Genomic DNA, 27,292 nt, shown 5'->3' on the forward strand with positions numbered 1-27,292 from the left:
GGCGAGCTCGCTCGAACCGGCCTCCCCGCTCGATAGATTTCAACGGGGGATAATATCCTGTCATCGTATATACCGACCCGCCTCTCTCAGCGTCCGCGGGAGTCGCCGCCGCTTTAATCGCGACGGACGCCCTGACGGATGCCCGTAAAACGCCGGGTTACATCGGTAATCTTCTTTTATGATCCGCGTGCTGATCTATTCGGGCGGAGTAACCGCGATAACGAGAGAGCAGCCTTGTCTCCGTGAGCGGAAACGCGCGGTTTATAGCGCCAAGATCGCGAGCGAGGCATTTGCAGTGGCGGTACGCTGCGAGTCGACGGATTCGATTAGATACGATCTCAATCGGATCCTCGAATCGGCGCTCGCAGCCGCTGGCCGCGCGCCCTGCTTCCCCGGAAACGATCGGCTGACGCGAAAGCTCGCACAAGGAGCCGCGAGGTGGACGTCCGGCTGCCACGATGTCGCGACAGTGTCCGAATTGGCACGCCCGGCACTTCGATTTCGGAGCAGCGAGATCGCTCTCTCGCTGCAGCGGTCCTCTTTGCAGTCTCGCGGCGGCGTCAAGTGCAGGCGGCGGCGTGACGTCAGCGCGCGCGCGACAGTCAACAAAGACCGACGCGAGAACTATCGTGTCGGTCGAAGAGGGGGTGGAAGAGAGGGTCGCTCGTCGAAGTCCGCGTTCGTACAAGCGCTCGCATACGTGCACGACGGAGAGAGAGAGACCAGGACGTAGGAGAGCGGCGCGCGCGAGGGGGCGACTTGCCAGGGAGAGACGTGTCACTCACTCACTCCGTGTCACTTACACAAACAGACGTACATCACGGGCAGGCAGGCAGCTAGCTACGTGTTCCCTTTTATGTTCCCACACGCGCGCTCGCATAAACCTGTCAGTCTCGTGTCACGTGCAGTGCAGTCATTCACTGTCGCCGGCAGCGTACCGGCACTCACGACCGTCCTGCCGTCGGCGGTTCAGGGCAACCCACCCTCTTCGCCCACCCTGCCCCTTACTTGAGAAATAAGAGTGCGGTAAGGATGTGTTTCCTAGGAATCCCGAGCAAGTTCGAGCGGCCATCTACACGCGACGACGACATTACGAGCTAAGGAAGTTCGACTTCGCGAATGCGAGGATTCTGTATGATGTGTGTGTGTGTGTGCGCGCCCGTGAGCCTTAACGAGGACATTACTCGAATGTTTGACAAATACGAGAGAGGGAAAGAGAGGGAGAAGTACGAATTGGATCCCATTAACTGGTTCATTTAGGTATTCCTGCACTTGATAATTCGACATTGATTGTTGCTTGACGACCAACACGCGGCAAGTGCCGTCCGCAGTGAATGATCGTCCGTCGTTGTATGCGTGAGCCTGTACGTATTACGATCGCGTCTCGCGCGTGTTGTGTGTGAAAATAAAAAGTGTATCATCCGCGCGAGAGGCACGGCAGGAATAATAAGTGGGGAAGATATTACGGTAAAAGAGCGCGGCGAGTGAAAGCAAGGATTGAAATACTCGCGGGAGTGGATAATACGGACTGCATTAAGGATTTAATACCGGAAGTAGCGGAAACGAGTTCCAGCACGGGAAAAAATTATCCACCGCATCTTAACCAATCAACTACAAAGTTTCTCCCGTTAGGCAAAGCTACTTTTAACGCGATGATTGCGGTGCGTTGACTGCGGCCGGCGCATACATTTATATTGAATCCAGTTTAACTGGTGGACGGACGTGTGTAATTGTATCGTTTAATCTAACTTACGTATTTATTAGCGTTATCGTTCCCATGAAAACATGATTTAAGTCAGCCTCGGTATCAGCGTAATTCGCTAATAACCACGCAATTATATACATACGCGCGATTTCGAAAGAAGGGGCGCGGGGAAAATAGCTCGGAAGAAAGGCGTTCTCGGTCAACGAGCGCAAGTGACACATAAAAAAAGTCGAAAGCCAGAGTCGAAAGAACGAACGATGGAACCGTAGTGGCGCGACGGCAGAGGGGAAAGGCCCTGATAATTTCGCCACGTAAGTCAGATCGCGGATTATACGTATATCAAGCTCGTCCAAGAGCGAACAGCGCGGAGCCCTCGAGGTTTTATGAGATATGAAAATGAGGACGGCTGTAATAAAAGTGATGTAGGAGGCTCCTCAGAGTCGTTCCTGAAGGCGCCACGAGTCACTCGTCAGGTTTATGCGGAGACGTCCATCATCCCCGTGACGTACTTCATTGCCTCCTGGGCAAACTCGGGCTCTCCGGTTCTACGGCTCGCCACATCCCTCTTTTCCCTCCGTCTCGCTTCCTTCCCCCTCCCCTTCCCTCTCAGCCACGACTCAGAGTCTCGCACGATCTCTCGGAGCCCCGGACTTTTCTCTTTTTGATAGATTCTAGTTCCGTTTTATACGAGCTCCTTCTCGCCCGCCCGCGACTTTTTCCTTTTCTGAAATCTACGACTCCGCGCGCGCGTTGGAAGTACCCGCCGCCCGATGTTCGCGCTTTAACGTCTCCGCGTCGTTCGTGCGTCCGTTATATCGATTTAATTCGGGGGAGATTTCGTCGACCGTCCCCTCCCGAGTCACGCAGATTTCGCGCCGATTCTCCCTCCGACGTGGGGCGAACAATGTGCGGCGTTCGCGGAACGACACGAGTTTCTTCATTCTCCCGCGCTCTCTCACTCGACTCCGTCCGACGTGGCGCGAAAATCGGACATTGAAGTTCCAAGTCGAACGAATAATACGGACCTCTCTCCGATGTCCGGACGTAGGTCGCAGCCTCCTCGAAGCTCCGTCGCAGGCGTCCACTCTCGATGAAGCCCGGAGCCGAATCCCCGGTGATCTACGATTTGATTCGCCGATATACCATCCGGCCTTATCTTAAGGTGGAAGCCTTTTTTACGCCAGTGGTCCAGGCCACCTTGAACGACAGGATCTCGGCGAGTCGACGATCGTAAATACACGTTATCGACGACAGGTTATGAACGTATCTTCGGCCGCGAAAAAGGGGGCCCCGCGACGTCGGCGGTTACGTACGGTCGCGTTGTATCGATAAACCAAAGCGAAACGAGTCCGAGCGCAACAAATTAACGGGCCGCCCGTAACGTTGATTCGCGGTTTCCGAGTGACTCATGGCTGACTATAATTACGCGGGCCTAGCGGCCTCTCGGAGCGTATTAATCGTAAATTCGTGCGACTTACGAGCGTTTGACGGCGCGCGATCGAGCCATTTCTCTCTCTCTCTCCCCCCCTCTTTCTTTCTTACTTCGGGGCGTAGGTGGGAATGTATTTTTACGAGTTCCTCGCGCGCAGCCTCGTCCGGAGAAATGTCGCCTCGAAAACTAACCGAGGCGATTCGACGATCGTAATTCAGCATCGAACTGTGACATTTTGCAAATCTGCATCGATAGGCTGGCGGCTGTTTGTCGTGTCCGCGCGCTAAGTTACGACTTTATTCACAACGGCCGCGGCGACGACGACGACCACTCGAAGAAGCGATATCCCCGCGCCAGGGTGAGCGAGCGCGCCGTTCTTTATGGATGGCGCGTTCACGGATGCCGGGATCGACTCCGTCAGTCTGACGACGATTTCGTCGAGTGACGACTGTAATTCCGACTGATCTATGTCCGCTGCCATGCCGCGCGACACGTATCAAGGACTTTCCAGCGAGTGTCTCGTCTCTTTCTTTTTCTCTCTTCTTCTTTCTTTTTTTACGATCCGGCCCGCATTCCCGAGCGCCGATAATTTGAATACAGAGTCACGGCGACAGAGAGAGAGAGAGAGAGATTGGCGAGACACGATTTCAAAATCCGGCTAGCGCGAAATTAGCATTTACGACTCGCGAATAAATATTAAAAGTGTCAAATAGATCGTCGCAACTTTCGGCCGGCCGGGCGCCCGAAATTCAGACGTAAAAATAGGCAGGAGAGGGGAGAAAGAAGGTGTCAGCCGCGACCTGTATTTCATCTCATTTGATTGTAAAATTTATCATACCTTTCGTCTAGCTAATTTACGAAAACGAATAAATTTTTATATTTCTGGAAAATAAATGAAGATCATATATTCCGGCGAATTTAGCGGATCTGTGTGCGCGAGCGGGAATAAATTTACCTGCAAATTATAGCCGTTTCTGTTATAAAGTTGTTACTTTAACATAACGGCACTGGACAAATAGGAATGGATAAAGCAGATCTTAAATTAAAAAACTCGCTCGCTACCGTACACGTTCGCCAATTGGCGTGCGTTATCGCGCTCGATCGTTCTTTTGTCAAATCAATGCTCTCGGCTGCACCTCTCTCTCTCTTTCTCTCTCTGTAAATAGCGATTTCGTTTCTCGAAGGTAGGAATCGAATTTTTTCACGTCCCGCCGGTGGTATTCCTCCTGCCGTCGATACCGGTACGGTATGACCCTTCGTTTTTCTCACTGCGGCAACATGGAAAAGTGAAATATTCCCGTGTAAGACAAGATCCTCGATGTACGCGACACGAGGGCCCGCGCGGGGGTGCGACGGTAAAAGACAGGATAATGGAGCGAGAGAGAAAGAGGCAGAGAGAGTGGTGGCGACGAAGCCGGGTGGTAGGAAGAGGATCTTGGTATAGGAGGGGAGCAGTAAGGAAGCGGGGGGAGGGAAGGGGAGGGAGACCGGGAAGAAACGTGGGCGCAGATAAATCGGTTTTGCCGCCGTGAGAGGCGGCTCGCACGAACGTGTCTCCATTAAGGCAGGCAGAACTCGCGCTGATCTCCACGAGTGCCCGTTCTCGTAGCCCTCGATCTCGCGGTCCTTGTTCGGTGTGGACGAAGCCTTAACTGAGGCCTTACTCTCGGAGATGGTAAGAGAGAAAGAGAGCAAAACTATTCGCACGAGTGGACGCGCGAGGTGACCGCTTGATGGACAGCCGAGGCACTGACCCGAGGAAGTTCTCGTTCCTCTCCCTTTCCCTCTCCTTACTCGTCTTGTTCGCTTCAGCTCCGTACCCTTCGTTCTTCCTCTTTCTTATGATTTCACTACCCATTTCGCTGACTGAACGCGTGACTGCTTTAAACATACCGAGAGGTAATCCAGGTGGAAATTGTTTTACCACTCTAGCCACACACCGCACGCCTCGGCAACAGATCTCGGAATTGATACCGATTAACACTTTCTTCTCCGGTGACGTGATGCGATCGGTACCTCTTGCGGAATAGTTGGTGCTACAATGTAGCTACTAATTATCGGCGGTTAATTTCCTAACTCGTATCTCGAAAATACTCGCGCAGATAGCAATTATCTCATCGAGTCTCACAAACTCGCTTCCGTGTCGTCGAGCTACTTGGCCAGCCGGGCCTCATACGAGGTAAGTATCGTGCGAGCGGTAGCAATTAGGCTCGACAAAGTTTTCATCGTGCGCCCACGGATGATAACGACGACAAGGAGAGGGCCGTCGTCGTGGCGCGGTGTCATCGCGAAGACGCGTCGTGACATACTTAGTGGACTGCCCGGCCGTGTCTTCCGACACGGTGGCCCCGGAGAGGTCTCCGCTCGGATACGTTCACTGACAGAGGAGGAAGAGGAGAGAGAGACGGAGGAGGGGGCGAAGAGAGACGGGTGCGCTATTTTTGCACGGGCGTTAAGAAGTCCGTCCTCCCTCCTCCTTCTCTTTCTCGGCGCTCGCTGTCGCGTTACTTCTCGCGAGGAGCGGAACCCGTCGCTCCTCGACAGGTGACAGTCCGAAATACGACAGTTCGATGTGGTCACTTGTCTCTCAGTCGTGTCGCGTCGCGAAATAAAACGTTTCTCTGGCCGCACGAGAGAGGGAAGGGGTAGAGGAGAAGAGAGAGAGAGAGAGAGAGAGAGGAGCTTCGCGCGGTGGGATGCCGCGGATGCTCTCGCATCGACTCCTTCCTCCTTCGTCGTATCGGAGTCTGTTCCGCCGGCTCTTCCCTCCTTGTTCACCCGACACATTCCCGCCCCCCTTCTTTATCTCTCTTTATGGACTTATTCCGTCTTTCCCTCGCCGCGCCCGATATATTTACCGCCTCGTGTCGCCGAGTGGATCTTGTTTGTATCACACCGCTACTTCTCCGGGGCCCGCTTGCCGTTCACCCTCCAAAACTGTCTCGCCGCCACGATTTATGTTTCCTCCGACCCAGCGGCGGATTGATCCCTTTTTGTTGTCGGATGTATATGTGTGCGGCGGCACCCTCCCTCGTACTCGCGCGCGCGGATCTCCCGCACACGACTGACGGTCCCCGCTCGTCACGCAGTCCCGCCGCTTCGGCTTCTTTCGAGACTTCTTTTCAGCGCTTCTGTCACCCTCTCCCGCTTCTTCCCCTTTTCTTCCTTTGACGGCGCTTTATAGACTCGTGACTTCCGTATCGCGTGCGAGAGATTTACGCGCGAGCGCTCCTGGACAGACGATCGAACACCACGGCTCTCCCCGGATCCGCAAGTTTTTACAGACGGCGGACACGGTAATGAATAAATAATTCGCGGGCGGATTCCGCACGCGCTCGGCATTCTCCTTGCGCTGCTTTCGTGAGGGGGGGGAGGATAATTCGGACGTTGATTCGCGGCGCACGTTTGTCTCGTTCTTCCGCCCAAAATTGTGTCGGTTCAACATCGGGAAACCTCCTCACGAAACAATATTCGCAACATTGGTACTTCCAAGACCTATAAACACATACACACACGTACACGCTTAATACGCATGCCGTATCCGCCGGTAAACGCAATCATTGCCAGTGGTTTCATTTAGCGTGCGCTTTGACAAAAAGCGAGAATTAATTTCACATGGCAGCCGTTTAGTCCGCCGTCTCATTTCCGATTACCGTGTTTTTCCCGACATCCGTGCAATTTTCACGGTTGCGTTCCGCGAGCGTGTACCCGTGAACTTTTTCCAGCTCGTGTCACGCGAGGAGGGCGAGTGCACGCATCGACGACAACGACGAAGACGACAAAACCGCCTTAAGGCCAGAGCGTTTCGTTGCGGAGACATAAGCAGAAGAGGGGACGCGTGTCGAGAAAGAACGAAGACGAGAGAAAGAGAGAGGCGAGCGAAGAGCGCATTTGTAAGTACGGCACGTTCGGCTTTTAAACCTATCTGCATGACACGCAGGCAGGCCTGCACTTTCGAGTTACGATCTCGCGCACGGGGTTTCGATAAATGCTAAACGTGAACACGTGAGCTTTCTCGTCGGGGCACACTTTATTGCCCAGCGCCGAAGCGGCCGAAGCGACCCCCCCTTGCAAACAACCACCAACACCACAACTACCACCACCATTACCAGCACCATCGTCTCGTGGTCCACATGCACGCGTCAAGTGCACGTAACAAACGTTGTATGCGTCACCAACACACGCGCGATATCCCTCTCTCTCGCGTGTGCGAACCTCCGCGCAACGGAGGCAAACGGACCGAGGAATTTTTCAAGCTGACTGACGAGGCGAGATCCTCGTTACTCGAGTGCCATTGTAAGGTTCAGGGCGTATACGTGCCCTTCCGCGCACCCACGTCCACCCCGACACACGTGCGCCGCGCCGTGTCGGCTGCACCTGCATCTGCACCCACGAACACGTATCCGCTTTGTTTTGATCTACGTCGACGAACAGCGCGGCGTTCCAATATCTACGGCCTTCAATCTTTGCCTGAAAGTGCGCGCACACATTTAACGGAATATAGAGGATGTTCACGCGCGATTAATTGCTCGTCATTCACGCGGATATTTCGCGAAATCCCGAAACGGAAACGCTATTGTTATCGAAAAACGGCGAGTTTTCACGTTTGTTCCTCGTGACGTAACGTTAACATTTTTTTCGGATGCATAAATTAAAGCTATTTTCGGTTACCCCGAGAGATCGCTAAATAAAGGTTAAGCATAAATATGTGTCCCGGTGAAAGGCGCGCTTTCACAGCGTGTCGTCATTCTAATTTCAGCATCGCAATAAATAAAGACTTCTCGATTACCACTCGTAGCTCTGTCATCGCGAATACGAGCACTCTCGCGGCTATCTCCGCCCGAGCTTCTGTCCCTTTACCGTACCTTGACAACGACAGAATTACTGTTGTGTAACGTCATAAACGTCGAGAGGGGCTTGGAACAAGACGCGTTCGCGAGTATGCGAAAAAGACGAGAAAGACGGCCGGACGGGAGGGGGGGGGNGGGGGAGGGACGGGAGAAAGAAGAGTGGGAAATGCGGGCCAAGTAGCAATAACTGTCCGGCAGCGCATCTGCTCAGAAGTCATTTGCAAACATCGCGAACGACGTAAATCAATCGGGAGCGCAGTTGTCACGAGTTTTCGCGCGCTGGGAGCGGATTAATTTTCGCTTTGATACGCAGCCCCGCGGAGAAAGATGAATACCGACTCTCTGAAACGCGCTCTTGATTCCCTGCGCCTTTGACCGAACTGTTGCTCGTAAATTAATTCACGGTCTCCTGTCGGAAATACAGTCCCCAGTTCTACGGTTATTTTCACATCTGCCGTATAAAATAAATATACGAGGGGGCTCTCTCGCGCGTTCAGCGCGCGCTGAAGCTTCCAACGAACTCTCTCGCTTACGCGTGAATTTCGGGAAAAAGCGTGTTACAATTACCGCATTTAAAATAATAATGCGTCTCTTTCCGCGTGTCGGCCGGCGTTCTTTTAAGTTGAATCAGTGAAAATGTTACTAACTGAATCAACGAAATATTCTACCGATGATCAACGGGTATTCATTGATTTTTTGTGGATACCCTTCCACTTAGCTCTCTTCTTCGTTCTTTTGCTTGGCTCGTTTGTAGTTCGTACGGTAGCAGACAGCAACTACAGGTTTCGAGCCCCATCGGGATGTTTTCCAAATACGATATAAATGAAATGAATTAAAAATATTTACAAGAATATTTCAGGCAAAATCATCAACGATATCTTAAGAGCGGGATTAAAATAATAAAAACGAATGAATAAATAATAATCTTTCTTTGCTTGTTTCCGCACTGAAATTTCTCCGATGGAAGTTGCTGTTGTGAACAAACTTTTGCGGTGAAATTTGATTGATTTACAGTATACGTATAACTATGATCACTAGCGACTATTGACTGCTTCTCTCAGTGATAATACACCGATCGCACTTTGGAGAGCGTTATTAATCGCGCATATCTCTGTCGCCAAACGGCCAACGGTGATCGAACAGCCCGAAGCGGCCGGGCATAACCTGACGATCCAACCGACGCGAGTCAGTGGAGCAAACGAATCCGCACGGGAAACAATAACCGAACAAGACGGCTGGGATTGTTGGGAGCTCGGCGGCGAGATAAAGAGGAGATGTAACTTTCTCTAAGAGCACATCGGGCAAGACCCGATGCGCCGGTACCAATGACCTTGCTTCCGCCGGTATCCGCGGGCTCCGCGCTATTGTAAAGTGAGAGCCCGGAGCTTTATTATAGTACACGTTATTCCGTTTGCGAGGCATTCCACGGCTGACGCGCACGACCCGATGGCGATCCAATTTATGATAATGAATCCGGGAATTTATGGGCCGTCTTATAATAGAGATACGCGATGGCGCGAGAGATGGTGGCCGGTGTAAATTTAGAGTTCGCCTTCGCGTACGTGCCTGCGGTCCATCCGTCCATCCGCGCGTCCATTAAGTTCGTTCCTTTCCTTCGATGGATGGGTGCATCGCCACGGCTGACGTCAGCCTGCATTCGCTCGACAAATTTGCGTCTCGCATTCCGCCATTCAAGGTCGAGCCGAGAGAGAGAGAAGGGGGAGCAGAGACAGAAGAGTCTACGCTCCACGTAAGACGATAGCTCGTAAAAGCGTCTGATACCGTGATATATTTTATCGCGAGAGAGATTATTATTAAATGCGTGTGGCGGTTCGACGTAGCGAGAATGATTTCGCGCGCGATATCTCGCGTTCGAGAGACAGCGTCCGCTCGGCGTCCCGCGACTGCGGCGCGATCGCTAATAAAAATGTGATTTATTTCGCGCACGAATTAACCATCCTTATTAACCCTCTTGTCCCTCGCAACGTTCTCGCGTCCGTGCCGGCGAACGTCATTCGCCCGTTAATTTAAGCCTGTAATAGCGGCTTGATTTACAAGACGAGCGATAATGTCGGTAGCGCAGGCCTCCTTTGTAGCGGGCCTTTTATCATGCAAAATGCGTATACATATGCTGAACAAACGTATGCATAAATGCTAAGTAGATTATTTTTCATTTTCCCGCTTATTCGGCCCCGCGATATTCCGTGTACACCGTTCGAAAACGCAAATGCAAATCCCATCAACGCGCATGAACGGGCCATTAATTCTGAACGACAGCACGTCCGGGTGTTGAGGAGTGAAAAAAAAATGTCGCCGAGTGTACGCGCTCAGGTGTTGCCCAGGTATTTCCTCTACGTGATCGACGCCGACGACGCCACCGCCATAAAAGGAGACTGTGTGCCCCGGCCGGCGTTCTCTTTCGGATCGTTCGCGCCGGGCCATCGATATTTAGAGGACGCTCCGGCGGCCTCTTTATCCGATAGCAGTAAAATCGTATTCCAAACCGACCGTAAAGCTGGAGGACATCGTCGAGTTGGAGAATGCGAGGGCGGGGGTAGGGTGCACGCTCGGTTTGCAAGACACGTCGCAGGGTTGACCCAACCCCTTCCGTACCCCCGTCGGTCAGCTCTCTCTCTCTCTCTCGTCGCGCTGCCCTCTTTCTAATCCCTCTTCTCTCTCTCCGTCGCGCGGTCAGCCTTCCTTTCTCTCTCTTCCTTCCGTGCACAGCGTCGACCCCTCAGGGCTGCCCGTTACTTTAGCATCAACAACAATCTCCACCGGCGAGCGCCGTTATTCCGTTAGTGTCTTAGTGGCAGCGGAACCGGCGGCACCAATACAACGGTAGATGGGGTTGTCAGTGGTGTGCGCGGAGTTCGAGTGGACTCTCTCTCCTCCTCCTCCTTCTTCGTCGTCCACAACCGTCGCGCATCTCCGTCCCTCTTTTCCCGAGGGCGCTCGCTCGCTCGCTCACTCGCCCGCTACTCGTCTTCCTCCTCGCCGGACACCCCGCTCACGCTCCCCCCTCCCGCGGCCTTTCTGTCTTGCTCGGCCACGGTCCACTCTCCGGCCAGTAATTAAACAGCCACGAGGCGGGCAAATTGAATCAGTCGAAGAGACAAGGGAGCGTCGACGCAGAGGTGACGGCCAACTAGCCGCAACTATGGTGTCTATAGTGAAGGGGCCATCGTGGTGCTTTCGCGTGGATATAGGTGCGAGGCCGGACCGAACGAGGGGCAAAATGTGGGGACGGGGTGGAGGGAGTCGGCTGGCTTACAGGAGCTGGGTGGACGGATACATCCCTGGTCTAGAACCACCCAGCCACCCACCGAGAGCCCGGGGAGAGTTCGGGCTATGGACCGCCGCCCATCGCGTCCTTCTACCGGCGTCGTTGTCTGACGATGTTGCATTAACTCCCCGTCCTCTCTAAGTGCTAAGTTTACCCCAAGATTGCATAATGCCCGGTCTGCGTGTAGACGAGCGTGTCGACGATATCCACGAACGAGGGAGCGTTCGATTACGCACACTTGTGTGTGTATATCGTTGCGTGCCGTCGCTCGTATCGCAGCCCATTTCATAGGCTCGTGCGTCAAAATGATACGTTGCAAAATGATGGATTGTTATTGATAGCGGCTGACCCCGTGGGAGGCGAGTTTCTTACCACGACACACACGCACGAGATGTATTTCGTGACCGTGGCGGGGACGAAATTTCGTCGGACGGAAAGCCGCTATCGAGCTGCTTGCATTTTTCTCCGGAGGGACGCACCGCGATGTAATTTCCGCAGAACGTCGCCGGTGTTCGTTACTCGGCCCAACCATACGCACATACGTTCGCACCTCTCGGGTTCCGCGAGAAGCGATCGGAAATTTGCGAAAATATATAATCGCGCGTGGCGCGAGTTAATTTGGATCTTAAACGGAAGTTAAGTCGTCCTAAAGTTTTACCTCCGGAAAAACGGGGGCGAGCGCGAGGAAGAATCTAAATACCGAGCGCGAGCTCCATAACCGCGGCGCGAGGCGCCATTCCCCGGGATTCATCGAAGGCACCCTTCGTTACGACCACGGCGGTGTAATGAAAATATAACAGTTCCTATGCCGCAGAGTTCGTCTGGCAGCCTTCTGGCGCATCAACCTGACACATAAACTCTTATTATGCTATACGTTACCGGGCGGGGGCGCTAATGGAGCCACAAGTCAGCCGGGTATCGTGGCGAGCACCTTGCCGCTGCACCCGTCTACTTATTTTATATTTAAGCGCCGTAAAGAAGAAGCTACTTACCGGACGAAAGGGATATTTAATAATAAATTTTCGCGCGCGCCGACTCCGACCGTCACGAGCGTCGAGCGTTTACCGGCGACGAGCAACGACCTTGATCCTAATTTTCCCCCATGCCGCGACAGAACCGCGCAGTAAACGGAGATAATCGAGCCGGCCGTAGAATAAAACTCGCCGCTCCGCGCAATTCAGCTTTCTCCGGCGTAGCGCACTCGCAATAACGGTGTGAATATTTCAAGGCTCGCGCGCGGCCACCCTATCTCGCGCGCATTTCGGCTCCCCCAAGCTCGCCGTGGGGAAATTCGACACTCATCGTCGCCGACGGCCGATCGGCGACGACCGAGTCAGCGAGCCGTCGGCTCGATTCAGCCGTCGTCGCTCGCGCCCGCTCGCGGAATCGATAATCGCGAGCGAAAACGTATCCATAAATTCCGCGACGCGGCCCGTGTACGGCTGTATGAAAATTACAAAGCTATTAATTACGACCGCGATAAATTAAGCAGCCGTGGGGCCATTATAGAGCGCGAGCCCCGGTGAATTGTTGGTAAACTTGGTCCAAGTACGCAACACGGGCGTTGGTGGTGCTCTCTCGGCCCAACGCGGCTCACCAGGCATATAATAATGGTTGGTTAGAATGCTAATATATGTCCGGACGGCGGTGGCACCGGGGGACCTTGCATCATCGGAGGACCCAACTGGGCACTCGCCCGTTCCTGGCCGGACACCGTATAATCTACACCCCGAGACGTTATTACTCCCCGAGACACTAAAACCCCGTCGATGGCGGGGGTAACGCCACCGTTGCCACCACCGTCGCCGAGCCTCGGACGCTGTCGAAGGACCGAAGCTGTTGGCTCCTTCCGGCCACCTTGGTCTCCTCGACCACCTTCGAGCCACTCTCCGTGTCCCGTGAGGCTAATTGCCGAGGACCCGAATCCGACTACCTCGTAGATTCGCCCGTGTGCCGGGCGAGCGAGCGAACGAACGAGCAAACTCGAGAGAAATTGCGCCGGCGAATTTATGGCGGGCCGCCACGACGAGCGATATAAGGAGCGACTCTATACGCTTTTTCCGCGATTGTCGGTGCTCTCTCTCTCTCTCCCTCTCTTTCTCTCGATATCGTAACCGATCCAACGGCCAGATTTCAAAGAGCGGCCCTTAAATCTCGCTCCCTTGATCCGCGGATCCGTCGTACGTGTTCCTGAGCTTGATCGCCTCGAGGTCGAAACTTACTCGGCTAGTGGTGGTAGTGGACACTGGACGGACATTTGGAACTGGCATGAGACTTGGCCGGTAGATATGGCGAGCGGAAGGTTGTAGAGGGCAGAGACGGGGAGGAATGACGGGTCTCGGGCAAGAAGGAGATTTCCTTGCTGTCCCGTCCACATGCTCGATTCAGTTCACCGTCGAGTGGCGAAGTAAGGAAGTGTAGGTTGCGGTGGTGGTCGAGAGGGCCGACACAATGCCCACCCTGCCGGAGGCCACGTCAGCTCGAGAGCACCGACCAGTACCTGGCTTTGTACCCGAAGATGTTCTAAGAAGGACTCGCAAACAACCGTCGTCTCTCCGAGCTTCTTCCCCGTGTACATGCGCGCGCGGGCTTTCTTACGACCCGGCGCATTTATATCGAGAATCACGGAAATTAATTAATCCCGAATTAATTGTCCGCGTGTGTGAGGAAAAATCTGCTCGCCGAACCCCTTCCTTCCGCCGATCGATTGAATCGTCGCGCAATCGCGCCAAGTTTTACGCTTCTCTCGATTTCCTCGCCATCGGCTGAACGGAATCCGGTTTAAAAGCCTCTATCGTTTCGAAGGCCGGATTCGTGCGGTATCGGGCGAGACGCTCACCCGAAATACATGTTGCGTGCAGACTCGAGACGGTACCAGGCATACCGGCTTTACACGGGGGACGACAGGACGCATAATATAACGGACGTGCATAAATCCACGTGCCAGTCAACAATGTGCATAAATACTGTCCCCTTGTAACGTGGTCTCTGCGGGTGGATAGCCGGAGCGGCGGGAGGGTCGGTGCCAGGGGTGGTAGCCGGCTCGCCGGAGGGATGGTTTAGGGGAGAGCCCGAGGTCGCGGCGGAGACTCGTGCAACAACTATGTGGTGTCGCAGTTCCTCACTCCGAGGGGACAGCCTGTGGTTATGCTCGTCAGTGCGCGCGCGTTGCGCCGGGAGGTGCGTTCGCCGGCTCGGGGTGTATCGAATGAAATTTCGAGTAGGTCGATCGAGAGGCGAATCGCAGGCCCGCCGACTCCTCGCGGGACATATAAACTTCGATCATTCTCGGCGCTGTTATCCCGGACTCGTTGCAAAGTAATAACGACGAAGGTTACTTTCGAAAGAAGCAATAAGGAAAGGGCCGTTTAAGTAACAGGGTAACCACAGGGGGAGGGATTCCGAAGAGAAGCTCGCGTCGGTGCTCTCCGGAGGTGCGCGTTCGTAAATACATATATACGTTTCAATCTCCGGCGTAATCCTGGACGGGCGACGGTATTAGAAAAGTTTTTCCCGCTGCTACATCACAACGCTTGCTTAGCCGGCTTACGCCCGCTCGCTCGTGCGCGCCGGCGTCCGCTTTTCCTCGCAGCGGACCGTTGCCAATCGCCGGCGAAAAATCAGGAGCTACGGGCGACATCGATACTCCGGTTTTTCGTATACGGATGCCCGCCCGCGGTCGGCCGACGCTATCTACCCTCCCCACCGTGGTCAGAAGGTAAAGGGCACCAGGGACCGGGACACCAGTTTCGCAATCTTATCCGGCCGGCGCTGTCCCGTTATCCTCCAGTGTGTACACCACGTAGAACAGATACGGAGGTGACCTCTCCGCCGCTACCCTTTCCCTTCGTCAACCACCACTATCCTTCGCTGTCTCGCTCTTTCGTGGCTGACACCCTCCGCCACGCCAACTCTTTCGACGGGGTTCGTCCCGCCACCTACGCCCGCCCGTGTGTCCTGCCGGGCTCTGAGAACACACCGTCCTCGTAAATACTTGAGCCGATACCCCAGGATATCGGCTAATATTCTAAGAGACGCCGTATCGTGGCCGCTCTCGCCCCTACCGCGACAAGGTGGACCATCCCCTCCGCCCACGCCGGGCGGATCGACCTCCACCGGCGACACACAACGACTGTACAATATTTATATTATCCCAACAGGACACTCTCGGGTAACACGGACATGATTGCAATCCCGTTCATATATCTTCAGCTATACGGTCGAGCGCGACTCTACACCACGCTGGGGACATATCAAAACCGGCGGCCACCTTGCAACGGGAGCACGGACGGCGCCATCATAATATTTTCAGATAAACCTACGATTCCATCTCTTTCCTATCCTTCTCGCCTCGCGGCCGTCCACGGCCGGCTCCGATACGCCGCTACGTTTTGCTCCTGGACGACGCGTAATGCCTTCCGAACAAATTGATTGAGCACTGCTTGAAGCTTCTTCCCGGGAATTTCTTGTTCCGTCTCATATCGCGCGCCGCCTCGCGATATAAACGGGAAGAAACTGCCGAGCGATATTTATACCTGACGTAATATTGCAAAGGGAAGCGGGAGTTACGCGAAAGAAGTATAGACCTAGAGGAAATTGAGCGCGCGCAGTGTAATCAGTTGCGTTCGCTTAGAATCGATTAACAGTTTTCCTTATCTGCGAAAACTCGCGTATCGACGTATTCCCCTCAAAGGTCGCGCTCTGTAAGCGAAGGAACCGGAAAAAAAGACTCCACACCGGAGACATGAAATTCCAAGTGAGGATATTAATTGCGAGGTACAAGGCGGGAGGATCGCGTCGAACGCTCGGCGTGCGGAGAGGAACATCGAAAACTTTAAGGATCGCCAGAGCTAATCCAACGTGATCGCTTCTCGAGGATCGGTATCAGCGAGAGAGAGCGGAGGCGACTGTTTTCAATTGATGGGAGGCCAAGTCGACGACGAAGAATACCTTCGCGTTAGCGAGATCGCTGAGAAAGGGGTGAGAGATCGGGCGAAGAAGAGGGGTGGTAAATGAGGCGGAGCCAATCGTTTCATTGCATCAATAGTCGTAGCGAAGTTATACCAACTTTCTTGATAAATCCCGCTTACTTTGCGCCATAACATAACTTTACAGAATCGGAACCACGGCCATGGAAGAATTGCGATTTGTAACTTTAGATGAGGTCCCCTGCCACCGGCGGCCTTCCTTCCTCCCGCCCTCTTTGACTGTATTACCCCGTTCCGTCCGTATCGGCGTGCTATCCTGGTACAGAAATTTTCCTACGAGCGTTCCTTCCGCCGGATTTCGACGGAAAGTCCTCCCGGGATCTCTCCCGGTTACGATCGTCTTAACTCCTCGATCTCCTCCGCCGTCTAACGGGTTTCATAGTCCGTGGACAAATGCGGAGAGGAGATATATTCGTACGGCAGGGAGAGGGGAGAAAAAGAGCGACATAAAGTCGCGGAGTACGGGAGCGTGGCCTCCTGACGATTGTATAGACGATTTGCATACAATATATCTCGAATCGATACCGAATTGTACAGGTATTTCGCGAAGGACATCTTCGAGCCCATTGGTAGACCACTAAATATCGAAATCTGCATTTTTCGCGTCGACGAAGATGCTTTGCAATTTTATCTCAGCGGCGAAACAGAGACGAAACCTCTTCCTCATAACGTCAACTACGACAGATCGATCCTATCGTTTCTTTGGCATCCTATTAACATAATTATTCTCTTTTCTCCCTCTCTCTCTTCTTCGAGGGAGGGCGCGAGTTTGCTCTTGGCGCGACACGTGCGGAAGAGACGCAGCAGGCCCTCGCGCTACCGTTTAATCTAAAAAGCGACACGCATCCGCGACACGCGTCCACAATTCAAGTAGTGCTAAGTCGGATTAAAACCAGTTCAGCAGAACGAGATGTCCCCTTCCTGACAGGCGTGCACACGCTGGCCTGTCGGACGAACCGGCGCTGATCTTTCAGGAATTCCGGCTCTCCGTTTCACGGATTTCCGTCCCGTGACGTTCGCCACCGCGAAGAGGGCTTTCGGCAAATTGGCATTCTTCTTTCGACCAGGACGATGGTGGATGCGAGCCGGCGGGTTTGACGTTCGCCAGTTCCTTTGAGCGTGAGATCGGGGGTATCCGAGTGAAGTGATCTCCGGCTGCCACGGTCGGCTCTTTTCTCTTTCCCTCCTCCCCCTGCCCACCCTTACGCGCCGTTTGCCTCCTTCTCTCTCCACTGTCTATCCCCCTCTCGTCTCTCTCAGACGGGCTCTTCCAGCGGCGTTCACGGTGGCATTGTACGCGACTAATTAGTCGAAGCGCGAGATCGAGGAGTGAACGGCTTTAATTAACATTCCTGGCTCGCTCACCGCCGCCACCTTCTCGGAAGGGCAAATTGAAGGCTGTAAATGTCGGGAGAATCGCTCGAACCGAGGCGATGGCCCCTCCGCACCCTACGCTCACCCCGAAATTAGACTTTCCGTCCCTGGATTTGAGCGGGCTCTAATTTTTCGTTCGGTAGTTAAAGCTGCAAAGTGGGCAGATCTCCGCGATGTTCGAAAAATTGCCCGACTCCCGTCTTCCTCCGCGAATTAGTATTTGTCGCGTAATTATAAGATCAAGATAAGCAACGAACGCATTGATGTATAGATTCAGTTTTTTTAATTTACCAGACGCCACGTATGAGCGCGCGTTGTTGCGCGTCATTCTTGCCTTGCATTTCTTCCCAGCACCGTCTAACTTCGTACTGTCGCTATCTTCGCACGGTGATTCTTTTCATCGGCGATCAATACGATTTAATATACGATCTAAATATTGCATGTAATGCTACGTAATCACTACGTAATATTGCGCTTTCTAAGCGTTTGAATTATTCACTCACCAATTCGCGTTGATATCCACGTCCAGTCGCGTCCAAATTCACCAAATAGACCTATCGCCGCGTTTCGACCGCGTCGCTCCGCATCCGTCCAGTCTCCTTAGCCTCCGAACCGTCGTCCCACGTCGGTCGTACTTCACTCACTTCACTTCACTTCCTTGTACCACGCTCACGACCGCGGTCGTTTTAACGGCGTTTAACGATTTGACGATTTAACAATGTGAAAACTGTTTCACTGTGTTCGCGTGAATCGCGTGAACAAAAAAAATTGCCAACCGGAAATTACGGCGGTTTTTTTCCGACAAGATCGTAAGAGAGGAAATTAAAAAATCACGTTCAGCCAGGTCTGAAACAGAAAGCAAATTTTCTGGTTACTTATGTGAAAATATGTGTGAACATATCTTAAGAATATAGATTTCCGAAATTATATATTTCTCTCGTAAGTTAATGGAAATTTAAAAAAAATGGTAGCCAAGGTTGCTTAAGGTTTCGGGATGCTGCCATTCCTCCGAAAAAATCCTAGTGAAATTTACATGCATTTAGCGCAGAACCAATACCGCAAGATTTCCGAGAAAATTGCTCGCCGCATCGAGAGGGATAATAAGAATAAATCGCGAAGTAAACGTTAGACGCGCGCTTAGATCATATTCTGTGCGTGATCATATTCTATGCGTCGTTCGCGGAGGTATGTTATCGAGGTGGGTCGCTCGTTGTGCAATTCTGATCATTAATCGCCGTCGATGGATCGCGTCGAACGCGGAAGGTTAATTTTCCGCGAATAATTGGGATCTGGTTGATCGATCTAACCCCCCCTCTCCCTCCGCCGTATCCGCCAGGAAGGTGGCGAAACGGCGTCTAAGTCATCCCATTCGTCTTCGGTAAGATACTCGGCAGAGGAGATCATCGATTCCGGTAGCGGGGCTAAGGAAAATTAAATGATGCAGACCCCCGTTGAAGGAGAGTTATTTGTCACGGTCGTTGAGGGAGCCCTCCCGCTCCCTCTTGTCAGCTAGAGGGTGGAGGGTAGTTCTCGCTCTTACCTTGTCTACCTTCGGTGCTTACTCGCCCCGTTTCCTACGTTGCTGAGAATCCCGCTGTTTAACCTAACCGAACCGCTATTTGTAACGAGTCTATTACATTGAATGCGAAACGAGAGCGCGAACTTCGACCGGAATTCGTCGCCGAGTTACCGAACAAGTCGGGGCGAGTCTTTTATTTGTCGTCTGCACTACCCTCGCGTTGAGGGGGAGACGAGTAGCGAATTAATCCTCCCGGTCGATCGCTTTGAGCGAACATTTTAACGCGCGCAAGAACGCGTCCTTCTCCTTTGACTCATCGATTCTACAGCCGGTGTGTTCTTAAACGCGACGATCTGACGATACGGCATACGGGGAATTCTCGACGATAAAAATCCTGCGGGACGAACGCGGAATCAAGCGCGGCTTTACGATAATGTCGGTGTCGTGGGTGACGATTGGGAGGGGTGGCTGTGGGCGCGCAAAAGTGGAGCGCCCGACGTGGCAACACACCGACGCTCCGATAAACAACGTTGCATCGGGTGAGGATACCTAACCCCTCCTCTCCTCGCCCCTATCGGTTGCGAATATAAATTCACAACACTTGCAAATAACTGCCGCGCGTTGCAGGATCGACGCGACGATCCCTCCGAGCAGGCGTTATCCTTTTTCCTCTTTTCGTTTTACGCCCGCGTGATCAGACAACGCGTTGCCGAAGGGTCATAAAAAACGGGGGACTGCTCAATTTCTAGTTAACACGCGTAATTTGATTAACAGCGAGACTCGCGTTGCTTCGTCTTTTTTGCAAACACACGTTTCATAAAAGTCGACTAGCTCTTGCGAAAATTTCACTGCACGCCACGTCGATTAATCGCTGTTATATCGCGCTTGATTATAATTATATAAAACGGTTAGTGTGTAAAAAATTATTACTAAAAGATTATCATACGAAGAAGATATATTACTAGAGGATTATTACGTATAACACATTTACATACGCAGCTAAAATTGAATCGCGAGTCGAAGAGCCCGGAGTCGAGCATGCGTAATAATTTAAATCCAGATTTAACTCGGCGTTCTCTACGAAGTGCATCTATTTGTTACCAATGCGACGGCGATGAATCTCGCAAGAGTATCATCGGGCGCCGGAAGAATTATTAACCCTGGGCCGCTCTTCATTCCGCGACGTTACGACATTAACAGTTTTCGCTCGCCGGCTTTCCACCCTCCTCTCGCGCAACATCACGCTCCTCACCCGGCATTCCGTCCCTATATCTCCTTTCTCTTTCTCCGTAGGGGGTACAGAGCGGCGAGTCGAATCGGGGGTGCGCGGGAAGAGGGTGAGTTACCCGCCCCGACCCCCGCGATAACTTTTTCCTTCTCCGCTTGTACCGTGCTCGAATTTATGCCGGACGGAGAATTAATGCGTGACAGATTTGTAGTTATTACGAGGAGGAGGCGGAGGCGGGATGGAAAGAGTAGGAAGACGAGTGGCCTGGCCTCACTCAGCCCGAGGGAACGAGCGCCGGCGAGCGAGACGGAGAAACAAGGAATCGAAGATGGAGAAGGACGGCGATAAGGGTTGGTAGCGAGGGAACCAACGACGGGGGAGCGACGGGGGGGAGGGAAACGGTAGAGACGGGAGGAGATGCAGAGAGAGAGATGGACAAAGAGGGCGGCGGAGGCACACGAAGGTTTCGCAGGGCATTGGAGGCATGGCCGGGCAAGGCAGTGAGGCATTCGGGCAGCGATGGCGGCGGAAGTGAGCCCATTACTTATTATAACTGCCTGGCGAGCGAGCGAAGCGAGCGAGGAGCGCCTGTCAGGCATCCATCATCGCGACGAATGGTCTCGCTGCCAATAACATCCGCCGTCATCGCCAACTTTTCGCGGCCTTGCCTGCTGCTTGCCTCGCGCTGCCGCTGCTGTTGCCACCCCGCCGCTTCCACCCTCTTCACGGTCGCTGACGACGTGGCCGACGCCGCCGCCTCCGCTACTTGTTTGTATTAATTTCCTCGCGGAAGTAACCTCGAGCGAGAGGACTCCCGCCGTCGGCGCGGAGTGAAAGTCGGAGAACGACCTCCGTTTATTTCCGTGAGACTTCTTAATGGAAAAGCCGGCGTGATCGATGTTAATCACGCGACACGAATACGATATGCACTCGTTACGCGTAATAAGTATCATCATCGCTGAATTACTCAAATGTACGGGTAATCCAAGAAGCGGCGATCGATTTAATCTCTTTCCTGGCGTTTCACTTAATCACGCGGTGCACCCAAGTCGAAACTTTAGCCCTATTTTAGATCTTTAGTTCCGCAATATAGCAGGAGCTAAGATAGCAAAATAGGTTCAATTTTAATTCTAATCATATAATATAATGTCTATTTTGACCTTGATGTCTTATGTTTTCGTTGCTTTAGCGCCAAAATAGGTTGTTGAAGATGACGTTAAAATTCAATCCGTAAAATTAAAGATTCAGAAGAGAAGTTAAAAAGTATCAGTATCGTCAAAACAGGTGTTTGTTAATCTACAGACCGTTTAAGTAGGTGCAAACTATATTTAAAAGCGTGAGAATAGCACAAAAATTTCGACTCGGGCATGAAAAAAATTAAAAAAGAAGAAACAAATAATTCGTCGAAACTATGGAAACGTTATTTAAAAAATTAACAATCGATCTTGACGGAAAGCAAAAGATTTTTAAGATCACCTTTCGATTGAAATCGTTCTCGAGATCGACATCGTCCGACACCTCGTCTCGTTCAGAAGTCAATCCGGTTTCGAAGGAAACGAGCGGAAAGAGAGAGAGAGAGAGAGAGAGAGAGAGAAGAATAACGAAACGATCGGCACGATACGTACTGGAAACAATACGTTGGTTGCACGCTTCACGCTACGAAGAAATAATTCAAAGGACGATCACGATTAAGAGGATAGGAGCGGTCGCGCGCGATGCCGCACGATCTTACCCCGTAATCGATGGTTCAAACGAGCAATGGCTATCGCGCGCGACTCGTCTTTGATACGTAGCGGCGTAACGAGTACTGGCCCTCGGCGTTTCGCCAAGTAATGTAGGTATCGGGTGTTATGAGCGGAGGTATACGTAACACGTAAAGTAATACCTTTATCCTGAGCACGCGCGCGCTCGTGTGCGCCGCTGCGTACATATGTATTATACGCCACGTAGTGTAGGAAGTCGCTTTATGTCAGAGATCGATACTCATAAAATGTTTCGGCACGGTTAGGTGCTCCTTCTGCCTCCCCCCTCCCCCCCCCTCGCGTTTCCTTCCCCTCGGCCGACCCTCCTTCTCCTTTTCGCTTCACTGTCTCTATCTATTCATCTGCCCTCCCCTTTTCCTATCCTTTCGGTATCTTCAACGAGAGAGGGCCGTATCGCCGACGTATTTACGATCGTCGTAAGCCTCGATCGTAAGGTTCGCCGTGGATGTCGATATCGAGCCTGCTCTCTTCCTATCTCCTTTCTTCGCGCACCTTCCCCCACGTCCCTTTGCTCCCCCCGCCCCTTTCGACCCCCTTCTTTCTTTCCATCTATTCTATCGCGATCGTTTCTGATCGTTGCGCGCACACGGAATCCAAAGTCCCGCGGTAATTCCACGATATTTCGATATTTGTCGCGTTACTTGCCTCGCACACTCACGTTTGCCGCGTGCGATCGTAATTTCGCGACGCGAATCTCTGCGTAACTCGAACGCCGGCTCTCATTGTCACATTTAATTTCTCATTTTTCGCCACGAGCAGTCAGTTTTACGATAACTTTTTCGAGTCGCGAAATTTCCGGTTTTGATGATATATCAAACTTTTTCCACATTGCACCATGAAATCCGCGCATATAGGTTTTTATAGATCCCTGAAAGATATTGATTTTTGATTGAATGTCAATAGAGCCGTTTGATAAATTGTCGAGATCTGGAATTTCGCGAAACTCTAAAAAGTTACCGAAAAAAATATTGATTCTTTTTAGATCTGGCCTTGACGTGTGGGAAAGATAAATTTCATTATATAATACGTTAGAGCAACGCGTTGTAACACGTTTTAGAGAAACCGTAGGAACACGGATGATCCAGCAACGCATATCCAGCGTCGGTCAGCTAGGCTGGGCATATGGCAGGTCGTATCTATGTAGCCAGGCGGACAGCTGGAGTGACTCATGGCGGATTACAGTGATTGCTTGTTTATGGTCATTAACATCCTCGTGGTCCCATAACTACCCCGCATGGCGTCCCATCCCATCAGCAGGCCCCACCGTACGTGCTAGACTGTATGCTTACGTATATGTGTTTGCAGGTACGTCGGATGCAGCCTGTACATCGGCACGTGCATACGTATGTCAGAGAGGGAGAAAGAGAAGGGAGGAGAGACGGAGAGCGCGCGCGAATCGACGCCCGAAGTAATTTGAATAACAAGTAAGCCTCCGCATCTGAAGCCGTAATCCCTCCCAGTGGTCCTCGCGTAAAAAGTAAAAAAGGTAATTACGTCTCAAAATCGGGGAGAAGCTTCGTTTCGAGCTTTGCAGATTAAAGTGAGCAACTAACGGCGAGAGCTCAGCTCGCGGCAACTTTGCGAGCGGATAAACGATACTGTAATTAATGTAGCTGCACCCAACTGATACATATCATTAAAATATTACGCGCGGCGATCCCGATAACGTCGGAAGTTTTTACCATCGTTTCGCCGCTAATAAAAACATTCCACCGAGCGCGATCTGCGAAAAACAGAAAAAAAGGAAACCACACCGCGTGAATATTACAGGGAGCAAGACAAACTGACGGACGACAGATTCGAAAAGCTCGGCGGCGGATGAATTTCGCGACAATTCGTCTCGACACGTGGATCGCATTGGCTGTAAATATTCCACAAAAAACGGTGGCCAGAGAGATCGTAGGACGGGGGAGGGGAGGCGTCGTTCGATCGACGACGCTCACTGAAAAACGACGTTTCGTCAGAGCGCGGCGCGGAGATCCAGCGCGCGTCGCATGTGTCTTACAAAAACGAGTGCGGACGCGGCGGGACCATTCGCTCAGCGCGCTCGGCGGACTGAAACGAAAAAAAAAAAGAAACAAAACCAGCGATATTTTGACGGGCTGCGAAGCCCTCGAACGCTCCCCGGCAATTCGCCGCGAGACATAGATCGTGCGCGCGCGAACCGCATTCGGGGCAATTGCGATCGGTCCGGCGAGTCGTGCGATCCGCGCGTCCGCCCGCGCGGGTGTTTAGCGCGGGCTGATTGATGGAAACGGGTCCTCCTAGAGCAACTGCTGCCCACCAACGGCAATTATACCCGCTACACGCACTGTATCGTCCCCGACACATAGATCGTCCGTGCTCGTTCGGCTCGGCTCGGTGGCCAGTAACACTAATACGACCCTGGGACGCGTAACTCGCGCCACCCCGCAACACCGACATCGACCATCGATACCGTCAACCGACGCCCGCCGTCGCCGCTACCGCCGCCGCCACCGCGCCGCCGTTGCCCTGCCGCCACCCCTTGATTGCCTCATTGGATCGCATTATGTCGGCGCCATTATCATAATTCAGGGATTTTTCACGGCCGTCCCGCAGAGCACGGGCTTTGGCTCGAAGCCCGATTGCCCGCAGAGAGACACGCGTCGATCGATCGGACTCGTCGGGAGGGAGAGGGAGAAGGAGAGGAGAGGGATTCCCGCCGATACTATCTTTGAACTTTTGTACCGCCTCCTTGCGAGCGGCCGATTTGACTAACCGCGGAGATAATTGCGGTGTAATCGTAGATGAGGGGCTCGGAGGAATGCGAGATAAGAACGTCGGAAATATTCGCGGCTCTCTCCGAAGACGGTCCGGCGATACGGGGCGAGGTCGTTGCGCGACAAACTTTGTAAATCGAGAATCAAATCTTCCCGGCGAAGTGTGTCCCGCCCGACGGGAAGGGGTACTTGTCGGGGAGCGATCAGATAGAGGACACCGGGGCAAAAAGGCGGGAGCGAGTATCGTAAAACGGGGACATGGTCGTGCGACGAATAAGGACGCCTCTAATAAAACATAACTACCGAGGAGTGCGGCCCGTACGACGTTATGGATCGGGACGTCGACCTCGGTACTCCGCGACGTCAACCGTAGTTAGGTTCACACACACACGCGCATATATACACGCAACATATATATATACACAGAGGCATGCATACGTACACACGTGCAGACGTGAGGGGTAACGCGGTATAATATGATAATAACGCCCACCACGCGGGTAGATAGGTATAATTGTCGAGCATAACTCAGGGCGGAGCGACCTGGACGTCGGTGATGTACGCCTCGGTAAAGCGGCTCCGGGACTACGGCGCACCGGACTCCCACGGGCTACGTCGGGTCCGGGGGGTTGCTTGCCGGGCGGGGGAGGTTGCAGCTTTCCTTAATTTATTGATATAATCAGCTCAGCTTTGTTAAACACGCATAATAAGGCTGCCAGGGGTGGCGTGAATAATCCGGCGACGCCGATGAAAGTAATCTTAATTGGTCTAGGAAGGCGCGCGCGTCACACAGAGCCTCCGTCTAAGCGCAAGATCCGCAGAGACAACGGCGCGACGCCTTTGCTTTTAACTTGAATTAAACACCACGCCAATTACGCTCGGTTTGCGCTAACGATACCCGGCGCCGCGCCGTTTGCATCGGATGGATTTGGAGTGCGCGATTTTCCGCATCGCGGAGCCCGCCACTCGATTCCCCTAGCACAGGCGGTAAGTGCGCATCCCACGGGGTGTTGTCGCCGCGATAATCTGTTACCGTTGCCGCGTTATTACGGGATTTGATACGCGCGTCTTTCTCGATACGCGGAAATTCATTTTCCGTCGGACGTACATATATATAGTTCGCGTTGCATCATACCTTTAATTAAAGTTACAAAGCTCCGTAGACCACTTTCCGCTGTATCCGCGTTTCCTTTGTAAAACGATCTCGAAATTATCGGATAATATCCTGAGCGATTTATGGCTCTTCGGGCAAGGCCGAAACTCGCCGGATATTGCTCGACGATGTAGAACAAACGACGCGGGTAACGACGAGCCAAAAACCGAAATAACGGACGACCTCGTCGAAACGCCTAGGCGCTCCGTGTTGCATCAATCTCGCGACTTTTTCGAGGACCCCGCGATGACGCGCGGTGACAGGCCGCAGAGGTTTAGGAAACGATCGCGGACGGTGAATGCGCCGGGGTGGCGACGCCAGCAGCACCATCGAGGGTACACAGGACGAGGTGGAGGTAATCACTCGGTGATGTAGTTCCTGCGAAGAGAGGTGGAGAGGCGTCCGCGACGAGAGCGGGAAGGGGGGACGACGAGCGGCGGCGAGAGGGTGGACGGCCTGCACACCGCAGTGCACACGACCACCACCGATACACACAGTGCCGCTCCGAGTGCGAGTATTAGAGCGATTGACTGCCGGACGTAACCCGTACGTGCCGGCCGGTAACACGTGTAACATACTGCCGCCATGTATCTCCCTCTACCGTTCACGTGTTTATGTGGAATCGGGGTCGGTCGCCATCGTGGCGCGTTCACACATCCGAAAGACGAGCCGCATTTTTGCCCTCCGCAAATCGTCACCGAGCGCTATTGCGGAGATAGCGCGAAAGTGAAATTATAACGCTTTGAGAATTATCTTCGCCTCGTTACTGCTTTATCGCGCGCCTCGTCGAGGAGCCTCGGGTGAAAATGCAAATTGCGATGACTGTCTCGTCGGCCGTCTTATTTCACTTACTCTCTACCGAGGATACGCGTTTCAACCTTTCCACGCCGTTTCGATACATACGTTTGCGCATTTTCTCCGAGATAACGGATCATTGATGAACGCCGTCTGCGCGGCGATAATTCAAAACTTTAGTAATAAACCGAGTCGGGTCATTAAAACGGCGAAGTAACCACCCTAGAGAAGCATGGTTCGCGCGGTCGCATTTTTCGCAATGGAAATCGCTCGTAGCCAGCCGAAGCGAGCGAAACAACGAATCAACCCGCGCGACCTCCGCGAAATCGCGCGCGTTACGAAACAAAGCTCGCTCGATCATGAAATACTGCTCGTGCCCCGGTCGCGTCCGGAGCGCGCGGCGGCGGTCGGAGGGAGGGAGGGAGGGCGGTTGGGAGGCGGGGTAGTTTAACGTAGGT

The 27,292-nt window shown here is 52.9% G+C and overlaps 1 protein-coding gene across 2 annotated transcripts in view; it reads left to right on the forward strand.

Moving 5' to 3' along the window:
* Positions 1–788: 788 nt before the first annotated feature.
* LOC106747463 (cytochrome P450 306a1) overlaps positions 789–27,292 on the forward strand; it is a 204,458-nt gene continuing 177,954 nt past the window's right edge. Inside the window, exons 1-3 of one of the 2 annotated variants that reach the window (XM_014625010.1) lie at positions 789–2,016; positions 6,863–7,030; positions 23,451–23,569. The gene's annotated coding sequence lies outside the window, so the exon portion shown is untranslated. Of the gene's footprint in view, positions 2,017–4,765; positions 4,813–6,862; positions 7,031–23,450; positions 23,570–27,292 lie in introns of those variants that run through there. The other variant, XM_014625011.1, reaches the window with a different exon arrangement.

This window comes from Dinoponera quadriceps, unplaced genomic scaffold (assembly GCF_001313825.1).
Source record: "Dinoponera quadriceps isolate SergipeBrazil2010 unplaced genomic scaffold, ASM131382v1 scaffold1750, whole genome shotgun sequence".
Lineage (NCBI taxonomy): Eukaryota > Metazoa > Arthropoda > Insecta > Hymenoptera > Formicidae > Dinoponera > Dinoponera quadriceps.